Raw genomic sequence first — 13,374 nt, 5'->3', positions numbered from 1 at the left:
TAATGACCAGAGCATTTTTTGCGATACGGCACTGCGTCGCTTTAACTGACAATCAAATATTTGGGGGGCACACCCTAAAAGATGCATTAAAGATGGTGCAGTCATAAGACCATAAAACGGAACAAAATATTACAGCGCACACATGCAAAAAATGTACCCCATTATTAGTGGGTCCACTAATAATGGAGTACTTTGTCGCACTAAGTGGGCTTAAGCACCATATAGCAATATGGTGTGACCAAATCCCCATATTTTTGAAATGTTCAGGTGTTTTAAATAGCCTTGCAGGAGTTCAATGTCATTTTTTGCATGTGTGCGCTGTAATATTGTGTTCCGCTTTAACTGACAATTGCGCAGTCACAAAAAAAAAAAAAAAAATTGGCGTCCTTTTTTTCTCATAAATAGAGCTTTCTTTTGGTAGTATTTGATCACCTCTGTGGTTTTTATCTTTTGCACTTTTTTTTTTTACTTTCTGCTATAATACATATCCCAAAAAAATATAAAAAAATTAATGTATTCATCAGTTTAGGCAAATATATATTCTTCTACATATTTTTGGTAAAAAAAATCTCAATAGGGGCAAAAGTTATCACGTCTACAAACTACAGGATCAATTTAGGCACTTTTATTTCTTTTTTATTGTTTTTACTGGTAATGGCAGCAATCTGCAGTTTTTAGCGGGACTGTCACATTGCGGTGGACAAATCTGACCCCAAATTACAAATTACTGGGCACCAGTGACATTATTACATTGATCAGTGCTATAAAAATGCACTGATCAATGTAAAAATGACCCTAGCAAGGAATGGGTTAACACTAGGGAGCGATCAAGAGGTTACGTGTGTTCCCTCAGCGTGTTCTAACTGTAGGGGGATGGGCTTACTGAAACATGACAGAGATCACTGCTCCCGATCACTGAGAGCAGTAGATCCCTGTCATGTCACTAGGCAGAACAGGGAAATGCCTTGTTTACAGTTTATCGTTCTGCCTCTCCTCACCACAATCGCGGGCCGCCTGTGGACATCGAGTCCACTCACGCTCACTATCCTGCTTTTACGGACTGATGTACAGGTACGTTAGTTAGCGCAGGAGAGCCAACCTGGCGCAGTATATCTGCGTGAGCAGGTTGGCAAGTCGTTAAAGGGTGACTCCATTTTTGTGGAAAAAATATAACAAAATAAAATAATATACCATATATAATTGCCATGCAAGCCATATTGCTATTCTGTTATTAAAAATAACCTTTTCTTTTCAATCCGCAGCGCTATAATTTTCTGTATAATTCAATGTAATATGGCAACTTTGCAGCGTTCCGTAGATGACTGTACAGAGCACCTCCAAAAATGTATGTTCCTGGTTGGATGAAGAAATCTGCACTAGGATAAAAGTCAAGTTTTGGGCATCATCTGCACCAAAAATGTAATTTTTGGTTAGATACTCCCTAAGAGTTAAACACTTCTAAAGGTATGCAGACACTACAAGTTTTGTCATTAGAATTTTCAAAGTGCATCAGCTGATTAAAATGAATGAGTCATTTCCATTCAGAATCAGTATCCAAATGACAAACAGCTTTTTCGTGAGAGCAGAAACAGGTAGGAATCTGCAACAGTTTATAAAAATCCTTGCAATGTACATAGATCACCCAGAGGGGATTGTAATTTCTCAACAAAAAAGAGTTAGGCCCCTTTCACACGAGGCGGGCTCCGTTTCTACGGAGCCCGCCTTGGTCCGCCAGCTCAGCGGGAGATCAGTCCGTTGATCTCAGCTGAGCCGGCGGATGACAGGTCCCTCTCTGCTCACTGAGCGGGGAGGGGCTTGTCAGGCGCCGCTGCCGCCTATGGAGGGATCGGCATGTCCGTTTTCGTCAGATCTCCCCCGATACGCCAGCGATGGACCTGGACATAGGGCCATCCGTCTGCTTTTCAGCGGATCGGACCGGGTCGGATGTCAGCGGACATGACTCCCCTGACATCCGACGCTCCATAGACTAACATGGAGCGCCCGTTCAGGTCCGCCGTCAAAACTGACAAAAGGGGTCTTACACTTTAATGGAATGAGAATTTAGTTTATCAAGAAGCCTTGTAGAGCATCTTTTTTTGAGAATTGTGTTGGCCTAAATACCTCACTTTTTTAAGAGGGGTGTAATACAGTATAATTCAACAGATGGTTTGCATGTAACTTATGGCATGGCAAGAACTAATGTATATTCAACATATCCAACATACATAATTTGGTCTTTTAACCCCTTTCCGATGAGTGTACCCATATATAGGGCCTCACGGAAGTGGGACTTTATCTGTGAGGCAGTATATATACACATGCGTACCAGTCTTTGTGCTGAGAGCACGCTCCCAGCACAGAAACCAGTCTCTCACCAAGAGCCCAGGGTCTTGCACTAACAATCGGGACCCGGGGCTCCCGGTTCCTGGTCACTTGATTAGTGTGATAGCCTCTGATTGGATTGATTTACATCATTGTACATCATCATTTACATTGTATTTGCATCTGTTTGTTTTAGTTGCAGAAACCAATCATAAGTTACAAAAGTATAAACAAAAAATGTTTTTCCTCTAAAAACGGACATAAATGGAACATATGTAAAAAGATGGCATTCTTTTATATCAATTCAGATCTGTCTAAGTAGGGAAGGATGCAGCCTTGTGCCGTTTTAAAAAAACAGACCCTAAATGGACACGGGAGTAGGTGGTTGTAAAGAGATGATCATCCACTTACATCCACCCATCCATAGACATACATTGTGGTTCAGTCTGGACCTATCTGAAAAATTGACAGATAGATCTAGATCGAACCTGTGTGAAGGGACCCCAATTGTTCCATAATGCTGCCAGTTGTCAGAAAGGTCCAGTCGACCACTGTGCACATTGGTAAGTGTGGTTATCTGCATGTGCACATATCACAGCACAAGGCTCTGCATCTATCTTTCACATGTGTTCGGTCTTTCAGATGGATTCAGACTAAACCACAATGTATAGCTATGGTCTGATGGGTGTAAACGGATGACTATCTGTTCACATTCTAATGCCCTGTACACACGATCGGACATTTATCGGACATTCCGACATCAAAATCCATCGGATCTTTTCCGACGGATGTTGGCTTAAACTTGTCTTGCATACACACGGTCGCACAAAGTTGTCAGAAAATCCGATCGTTCTGAACGTGATGACGTAAAACACGTACGTCGGGTCTATAAACGGTGCCAATAGCTTTCGTCTTTTAATTTATTCTGAGCATGCGTGGCACTTTGTGCGTCGGATTTGTCTACACACGATCGGAATTTAAAGGATGGGATTTTGTTTTCGGAAAATTTTATAGCCTGCTCTCAAACTTTGTGTGTCAGAAATTCCGATGGAAAAAGTCAGATGGAGCCCACACACGATCGGAATTTCCGACAACACAATCCGATCGCACTTTCTCCGTCGGAAAAATCCGACTGTGTGTACAGGGCATTAGTGGTTTCAACAAACTTGAGATAAGCTGCAACATATCTTATAATTTCCTCTATTATGTCTTTCCAAGGAGAAGTATGGCTAAAGCTCTTTTGGCCATACTTCTCCTGTGCATTATAGTGGTGCATTTATTTCTGCACTCTTGTGACCCAGATTCAGCCAACAGTGGGCTAAGGTCCACTGTCTGCTGACGTCATAGTGCCTCTCCAGCTTCTGCAGGGATCCCAACAATATTGTGGGGATCCGCCTACATGCATGACCAGTAGCTAGCTCAGCCTCTAAGTGCTCTGCTGAGAACCTGAGCCAGCTGCTCCCACCCCCTCCACCTCCCGGCAATCCAGCCTGTTGGAAAATTTTCTCTCGATCAGCTCTGGTGCTGGTCAGTGTATTCTGACAGCGGGGGAATCTCCCTGCTGTCAGAATACAACAGTAGTAGCATACAACAGTAGGAGGCATTCCCCCACATCGAATGTGTGGATAGGGGAATCGAGTCATTTTCTTTTGTTCAACCTGCTGGTTGAACGAAATAAAAAAGATTAATGTACAGCCAGCCTGAGACAGCAGTAGAGGCAGAGGAGCCACAGATCTAAAGACAACAGTAGACACAGAAGGGGGAAAGCATCAAAGGCCAGCAGGAAAGGTGGATGAACTACAGATCCACAAACAGCAGCAGCACAGGACGGGGTAGGAATCAACAGAGAGCAGGTTAAGTGGAGGAGCCACAAAACCTTAGACAGCAGCAGCAGCACAAAAGGGCATATGGATTAATTGGAAGCAGGAAAATATGGGGAAGCACATTGTCACAGAATGAATTAAAGCAAAAATAAATCCATTGTATTAACTGTTTTCCATAGCCAGGGCCGGACTTACCATTGGGCTTGACTGGGCTCAAGCCCATGGGCCCCGGTCAATAGGGGGCCCCATGGGCCCCGCCTGTTTCGAAAGTCGCCGAGAGCCTCCGAGAGCGTCCGAAAGCCGCAGAAAGCCGCCGAGAGCGGCCGAAAGCCGCCGAGATACACATGACATCCGGCTCTGCATTTTTAAACTGAAAGGCTGCAATGACAAGGCAGCAATGACACTGGAGCAAGGCTACCCTGACAAGTCTGCAAATGACGAGAAGAGGGAGGCAAGGAGGGTGGGACTTTGTGTGAAGCACCTGATAGCAAAAAGGTAGTTGAGCTGAATAGGGGAATTTTATTCATATACATGTTTGTGAACATGCATAAAATGTTAGTATCAAGGTAATTAGTGCATACAGTAGCGAAGATGCCCACAACTGATAACACAAATGTCTGGAATCGTGACCATTAATGTTAAAGGTAGAAAGTTAATACATGATAATACATAGATAAAAATAATGATACAGTGTCATGAGAAGAGCCATAATAAAAATCCATTGTTCAAACAAAAACAAGGTTGAATATAAATGTAATTGTGAGGTAATGCGTGTAGAACCTAAGGCCTCACTGAACCTGTAGAGGTAAAAATTGCATGATAGCTTGAAGATCTAGGTATACGTTGGTGGAAACACGGCATAAAGTCGCTTTACGCGTTTCGTGGCTGATACGCCACTCATCAGGAGCATGCACGTGATAATCTATGGGAGTAATATGAAAAGTATTCAGTCATTGTTGAAAAAGTATAGAGGGGTAGGGTAAAACCCCACATAACACCGAAGTGTACTTACTGATTGAAGGTCGTCAGTTAAAGGTGTGGTAGTGGGGTGCCAAAAACATCGAAGAACACCTCCCCTGTTTAATTACTTGATATACCTTTCACCTATATTAATTATATTGCCATTTATTACATTGTTATACTGTGTTCATTAGGACCATATCCTTGAAGCGTTGGCTTCTGGTGTGTGATTTGTGGTTGTCATGGCACTGTGTCTCTCCTGGTCCAGGGGCCGTGATGCGCACTACGGGCCTCCGCCTATCCCTGCCTCCTATGACGCCTGGGGGGGCGGGGGCACCTTACTGCACGTCGACATCACGTATCCCACGCTGCGCGTGCGGCGTCTTTTGCGCCGTCACGTGGTCTGTGTTGGGTTGCCACACTTGTTAGCAGCGGAGGCAATTGGGGGCCGAATGGCCGGAGATCCTTCTCCGACCGCCGGCGCCCCTCCCCCGCAATCTGCTATATGGCGTAATGGTGGTGGGCGGTCCTGCGGTCGCGTATATGGGGGCGTCTCTCTGGCCGGCCATGGCACTCAAGGCTCTCAACACACCCGACTTCACATGACCGGAATCTCTCCTCTTTTTCTTGATTCCTTTTTCACATCAGGTATTTCGGCACTTTTGCAATTCTGCATTTTTTTCTCACTGGTCTTACAGCATTCTTTTTTCATCACCCACATACTCCTGGTTCACTTCACCGCTGCTCTGGCAGCCATTGGCTGCCCGTTTCCACATCAGGTTTCCTCTCCTCACCTGCACGGGTCCCTCCCTCACCATGCACTCTATCTAGTCACTCATTTTACCACTAGCTCACCATCATCATTCCTCATTTTTCTCCCCCCCAGAGATGTCTCGTGGTCCTATGCCCGCCCTGATTGCCACACGCTTGGTCGCCCCCGCTGGGCTGTCCACCACGGCCCCCGGTTGGAGGTGTCCTTCGATGTTTTTGGCACCCCACTACCACACCTTTAACCGACGACCTTCAATCAGTAAGTAAACTTCGGTGTTATGTGGGGTTTTACCCTACCCCTCTATACTTTTTCAACAATGACTGATTACTTTTCATATTACTCCCATTTTAGATGATCACATGCATGCTCCTGATGAGTGGCGTATCAGCCACAAAACGCGTAGAGCTACTTTATGCCATGTTTCCACCTACGTATACCTAGATCTTCAAGCTATCATGCAATTTTTACCTCTACAGGTTCAGCGAGGCCTTAGGTCCTGCACGCATTACCTCACAATTACATTTATATTCAACCTTGTTTTTGTTTGAACAATGGAATTTTATTATGGCTCTTCTCATGACACTGTATCATTATTTTTATCTATGTATTATCATGTATTAACTTTCTACCTTTAACAATAATGGTCACGATTCGAGACATTTGTGTTATCAGTTGTCGCCATTTTCGCTACTGTATGTACTAATTATCTTGATACTAACATTTTATGTATGTTCACAAGCATGTATATGAATAAAATTCCCCTGTTCAGATCAACTACCTTTTTGCTATCATGTGCTTCACACAAAGTCCCACCCTCCTTGCCTCGCTCTTCTCGACATATTAGGGATGGAAATGCATGACCTCACCAGGCCATGATTTCACTCAAAGTCCCATAGGGATGGAAACACGTGACCTTACCAGGTCTACGCTTCCCAAAAGTCCCTAAATTCCTTTTCTTTTCCTCAAGTCTGCAAATGACACTGGGGCAAGGCTACACTGACACTGACAAGGCTGGGCATTTAAATGTAAAATTTTTTCTTTAAACTTCCCTCCTAAAAGTTTTTTACCTTAAAATTCCCTCCTAAACTTGGGGTGCATGTTATACGCCGGCGTGTGTTATACGTGTGTTATACGTGTGTTATACGCCGATAAATACGAATTATCATTTTATCCATTTTTATTGCTTTTAATAATTGTGGACCCAGGACGAATACCAGTACAGTATCCCCCACTTATACACTTATATATTATCTACTTTTGTGAGTAGCCATTTGGCTGTTTTGTCTTGTCCAATTAAACAGAAGTTCTTTAATACTGCACTGAGTCTGGCGCACATTGTCCTTTTCTATCTCTGTTTTATAGAGCTGTGCATATGTATAGAAGGTAGGGCCCGAAAGTAAGTCAAGCCCAGGGGCCCCCATCACCCTAAGTCCTGCCCTGCCCATAGAAGTTACATTCAAGACATGCCATGAATGATAACTGTCACGTTTGCTTGTGATCTCAATCAAACTTTAAAATGGCTGTCATAACTGATCACCTGTGGACCATGACTCTGATGATGGCCCATTAGAGCAACTCTAGAGGTCAGAGGCTTACTCTAGATGCAGCAGAGACAGGAGTGATAATAGCTCTCACCTTTGGTCCGCATACACGGTCAGTCAAAAAGCATCTCTAACTAACTTGAATATTCTGTCAGGTCCCAAACGTCCATCATCATCATGTAACATATTCAGCACCCCCCCCCCTCTTTGTTTCTTGGGGAGGAACAGTTGCCATCTGTAAACAATCCCACTCTTTGTGAACTAGTCAAGCCTCCTTCAGGGGATTGGTGGGTGGATGAAGCTCTGGGTGACCACTCTCCAAGGCTTTCAAAGTCAAATAGCAGAAAGGATCTTCTGCTTGGTCTTTCCTTAAGTATGTCTTGGATAGAGTAGGCAGATGCTTATTCCCACCCTGGGTCAAGTTGCAGTAGAGCTTTGGAATACCAATAATGGTGACTCCGATAGCTTCAGCACCTGTTGCTCTTCTGGCTCTGTACTTGATTCCATGACACAAAGCTTGGACTCCTTTTGAATTCAATTGAGTCAACTCTTTCTTAGGAGTCTCATAGGGGGGGGATTTACAAAAAACTGGTGCATACAGAATCTGGTATAGCTGTGCAATAACTATTCAACTTCTACTTCAGCTTGTTCAATTTGACAATAAAACCTAGCAGCTTATTGGTTACTATGCACAGCTGCACCAGATTTTGTGTGTATCAGCTTTACTAAATCTCCCCCTTAGGATCTTCCTGACAGAGCACCAGCAGCATCTCTATTCACAATATTTCAAACTGAAAGGGAAAGCCAGACACTGCTGTCAACTATAGATGTCCCGTGGCCAGAACATGTGCCAGTGGGTTGATATCTGTCTTTACCGCAGACTCTGCCCCGTACAATTATTCTTTCAGCTTGTCCACGACAGCCCACCTCAAAGCCCAAAAATCCAACTTGTGGGTAGGGATAAGCATGAACACTGGGGCGAACAGGAGAGACAGCTGAATGCAGTCTTGTCTGTGCTGTGTAAGGAAAAGTGTATGCTGCTGCTGCCCTTAGTGGATGAGGGGAGGAACTGAGAATCGTGCATTTGAAGCTTGCCTGCAATATTTCTAATGCTGTTTTTGCTGCTTATAATTTGGCAGCATAAACCTGTGGTGAGTGGGCATTTTTACTCTATGGTGAAAGGAGAGTGTCACAAACTAGGGTGGAATGCAAAGATTAAATGCTGGATTGCTACTTATAGTCTGGCAGCATTTGTTTTTGGCAAGTGTGAATTTCTGCTATTTGGTGAAGAGGTAAGCCTCGTACACATGATCAGATTTTCTGCCGGGAATTGTGTGATGACAGACTGTTGGCCTAAAATCCGATCGTTTGTACGTTCCATCGGACAATTGTTGTCAGATGTTCCATGGACAAATGTTGGATGGAAGGCTTATAAATTTTCCGAGGACAACGGTCTGTTGTCCGATATTCCTATCGTGTGTACACAAGTCCATCATACAAAAGTCCAAAGTACAAACACGCACGCTCGGAAGCAAGGACGAGCCGGTCTTGTAAACTGGCGTTCGTAATGGAGAATTAACATTCGTGACGCGGCAAATTATGAAATCTTGAAATGTAGCGCACATTCTCTTCTTCTTTAATGGGATAAGAATGAAGCTGCTTTGCTGGTGATACTGAAGGAGTTATGGCAAACTAATTTTCAAAGGCTTTTTTTTTCTAGTGATATCAAGAATAATATTATTATGCTTGTTACTTTTTTTTTTTTTTTTTTGTGCAAGTTACCACAACACCATTATCCCGTAGTTTTTAAGATCACAAATACAACTATGTTGGTGTCCCTTGTTAATTTTACATTGTATTTATTAAAATGTAACTGCCTACTCCCAAACTGTCATTTGAAGTAAATACATAGTCAAGTATTATTCTCCACATTTTTTTTATTGTGCATTAAAGAATTAAAAAAGCATTAAAAAAAGAAAACAAATAAAATTAGACATGCTATCTGCCAATAGAACTTAACCAAAAAGTGCATTTTATGCATCCAATTAACCACTTGACGACCGCCTCACGCCGATGTACGTCGGCAAGGCGGCACGGACAGGCAAAATCACCTACAGGGTACGTGATTTGCCTTCCGCGGGTGGGGGGTCCGATCGGACCCCCCCCGCCGCCCGAGGCGGTCCCGTTCTGTCCCCCGGCGATCAGAGACGAGGGGGAGGCCATCCGTTCGTGGCCCCCCCCCTCGCGATCGCCGCCGGCCAATGGGAACACTCCTTTGCTGCTGTATGCTAAACAGCAGCAAAGGAAGTGATGTAATCTCCCCTCGGGTCGGTAGTTTCCGTTCCGGCCCGAGGAGAGACGACATGTGAGTGAGTGCACCAACACACACACACACAGTAGAACATGCCAGGCACACATTACACCCCGATCCCCCCCCCGATCGCCCCCCGATCCCCCCCCAATCACCCCCCCCCTGTCACAAACTGACACCAGCAGTTTTTTTTTTTTTTCTGATTACTGCTGTGTCAGTTTGTGACAGTTACTGTGTTAGCACAGTTACTGTTACCCCCCTGTAGGTCTAGGGTACCCCCCTAACCCCCCCTAATAAAGTTTTAACCCCTTGATCACCCCCTGTCACCAGTGTCGCTAAGCGATCATTTTTGTGATCGCTGTATTAGTGTCGCTGGTGACGCTAGTTAGTGAGGTAAATATTTAGGTTCGCCGTCAGCGTTTTATAGCGTCAGGGACCCCCATATACTACCTAATAAATGTTTTAACCCCTTGATTGCCCCCTAGTTAACCCTTTCACCACTGATCACTGTATAACCGTTACGGGTGACGCTGGTTAGTTTGTTTATTTTTTATAGTGTCAGGGCACCCGCCGTTTATTACCGAATAAAGGTTTAGCCCCCCGATCGCCCGGCGGTGATATGCGTCGCCCCAGGCAGCGTCAGATTAGCGCCAGTACCGCTAACACCCACGCACACAGCATACGCCTCCCTTAGTGGTATAGTATCTGATCGCATCAATATCTGATCCGATCAGATCTATACTAGCGTCCCCAGCAGTTTAGGGTTCCCAAAAACGCAGTGTTAGCGGGATCAGCCCAGATACCTGCTAGCACCTGCGTTTTGCCCCTCCGCCCAGCCCACCCAAGTGCAGTATCGATCGATCACTGTCACTTACAAGGCACTAAACGCATAACTGCAGCGTTCGCAGAGTCAGGCCTGATCCCTGCGATTGCTAACAGTTTTTTTGGTAGCATTTTGGTGAACTGGCAAGCACCAGCCCCAGGCAGCGTCAGGTTAGCGCCAGTACCGCTAACACCCACGCACGCACCGTACACCTCCCTTAGTGGTATAGTATCTGAACGGATCAATATCTGATCCGATCAGATCTATACTAGCGTCACCAGCAGTTTAGGGTTCCCAAAAATGCAGTGTTAGCGGGATCAGCCCAGATACCTGCTAGCACCTGCGTTTTGCCCCTCCGCCCGGCCCAGCCCAGCGCACCCAAGTGCAGTATCGATCGATCACTGTCACTTACAGAACACTAAACGCATAACTGCAGCGTTCGCAGAGTCAGGCCTGATCCCTGCGATCGCTAACAGTTTTTTTTGTAGCGTTTTGGTGAACTGGCAAGCACCAGCCCCAGGCAGCGTCAGGTTAGCGCCAGTACCGCTAACACCCACGCACGCACCGTACACCTCCCTTAGTGGTATAGTATCTGATCGCATCAATATCTGATCCGATCAGATCTATACTAGCGTCCCCAGCAGTTTAGGGTTCCCAAAAACGCAGTGTTAGCGGGATCAGCCCAGATACCTGCTAGCACCTGCGTTTTGCCCCTCCGCCCAGCCCACCCAAGTGCAGTATCGATCGATCACTGTCACTTACAAGGCACTAAACGCATAACTGCAGCGTTCGCAGAGTCAGGCCTGATCCCTGCGATTGCTAACAGTTTTTTTGGTAGCATTTTGGTGAACTGGCAAGCACCAGCCCCAGGCAGCGTCAGGTTAGCGCCAGTACCGCTAACACCCACGCACGCACCGTACACCTCCCTTAGTGGTATAGTATCTGAACGGATCAATATCTGATCCGATCAGATCTATACTAGCGTCACCAGCAGTTTAGGGTTCCCAAAAATGCAGTGTTAGCGGGATCAGCCCAGATACCTGCTAGCACCTGCGTTTTGCCCCTCCGCCCGGCCCAGCCCAGCGCACCCAAGTGCAGTATCGATCGATCACTGTCACTTACAGAACACTAAACGCATAACTGCAGCGTTCGCAGAGTCAGGCCTGATCCCTGCGATCGCTAACAGTTTTTTTTGTAGCGTTTTGGTGAACTGGCAAGCACCAGCCCCAGGCAGCGTCAGGTTAGCGCCAGTACCGCTAACACCCACGCACGCACCGTACACCTCCCTTAGTGGTATAGTATCTGATCGCATCAATATCTGATCCGATCAGATCTATACTAGCGTCACCAGCAGTTTAGGGTTCCCAAAAACGCAGTGTTAGCGGGATCAGCCCAGATACCTGCTAGCACCTGCGTTTTGCCCCTCCGCCCGGCCCAGCCCACCCAAGTGCAGTATCGATTGATCACTGTCACTTACAAAACACTAAACGCATAACTGCAGCGTTCGCAGAGTCAGGCCTGATCCCTGCGATCGCTAACAGTTTTTTTGGTAGCGTTTTGGTGAACTGGCAAGCACCAGCGGCCTAGTACACCCCGGTCGTAGTCAAACCAGCACTGCAGTAACACGTGGTGATGTGGCGAGTCCCATAAGTGAAGTTCAAGCTGGTGAGGTGGCAAGCACAAGTAGTGTCCCGCTGCCACCAAAAAGACAAACACAGGCCCGTCGTGCCCATAATGCCCTTCCTGCTGCATTCGCCAATCCTAATTGGGAACCCACCACTTCTGCAGCGCCCATACTTCCCCCATTCACATCCCCAACCAAATGCAGTCGGCTGCATGAGAGGCATTTTCTTTATGTCCTCCCGAGTACCCCTACCCAGCGAACCCCCCAAAAAAGATGTTGTGTCTGCAGCAAGCGCGGATATAGGCGTGACACCCGCTATTATTGTCCCTCCTGTCCTGACAATCCTGGTCTTTGCATTGGTGAATGTTTTGAACGCTACCATTCACTAGTTGAGTATTAGCGTAGAGTACAGCATTGCACAGACTAGGCACACTTTCACAGGGTCTCCCAAGATGCCATCGCATTTTGAGAGACCCGAACCTGGAACCGGTTACCGTTATAAAAGTTAGTTACAAAAAAAGTGTAAAAAAAAAAAAAAATATGAAATAAAAAAAAAATAGTTGTCGTTTTATTGTTCTCTCTCTCTCTATTCTCTCTCTCTATTGTTCTGCTCTTTTTTACTGTATTCTATTCTGCAATGTTTTATTGTTATTGTTATTATGTTTTATCATGTTTGTTTTTCAGGTGTGTAATTATTTATACTTTACTGTTTACTGTGCTTTATTGTTAACCATGGTTAACCATTTTTTTGTCTTCAGGTACGCCATTCACGACTTTGAGTGGTTATACCAGAATGATGCTTGCAGGTTTAGGTATCATCTTGGTATCATTCTTTTCAGCCAGCGGTCGGCTTTCATGTAAAAGCAATCCTAGCGGCTAATTAGCCTCTAGACTGCCTTTACAAGCCGTGGGAGGGAATGCCCCCCCCCACCCCCACCGTCTTCCGTGTTTTTCTCTGGCTCTCCTGTCTCAACAGGGAACCTGAGAATGCAGCCGGTGATTCAGCCAGCTGACCATAGAGCTGATCAGAGACCAGAGTGGCTCCAAACATCTCTATGGCCTAAGAAACCGGAAGCTACGAGTATTTCATGACTTAGATTTCGACGGATGTAAATAGCGCCATTGGGAAATTGGGGAAGCATTTTATCACACCGATCTTGGTGTGGTCAGATGCTTTGAGGGCAGAGGAGAGATCTAG

Source organism: Aquarana catesbeiana, linkage group LG01 (assembly GCF_042186555.1).
Source record: "Aquarana catesbeiana isolate 2022-GZ linkage group LG01, ASM4218655v1, whole genome shotgun sequence".
NCBI lineage: Eukaryota > Metazoa > Chordata > Amphibia > Anura > Ranidae > Aquarana > Aquarana catesbeiana.
The sequence above is the reverse complement of the archived record's forward strand: the minus strand, read 5'-3'. Positions refer to the sequence as shown.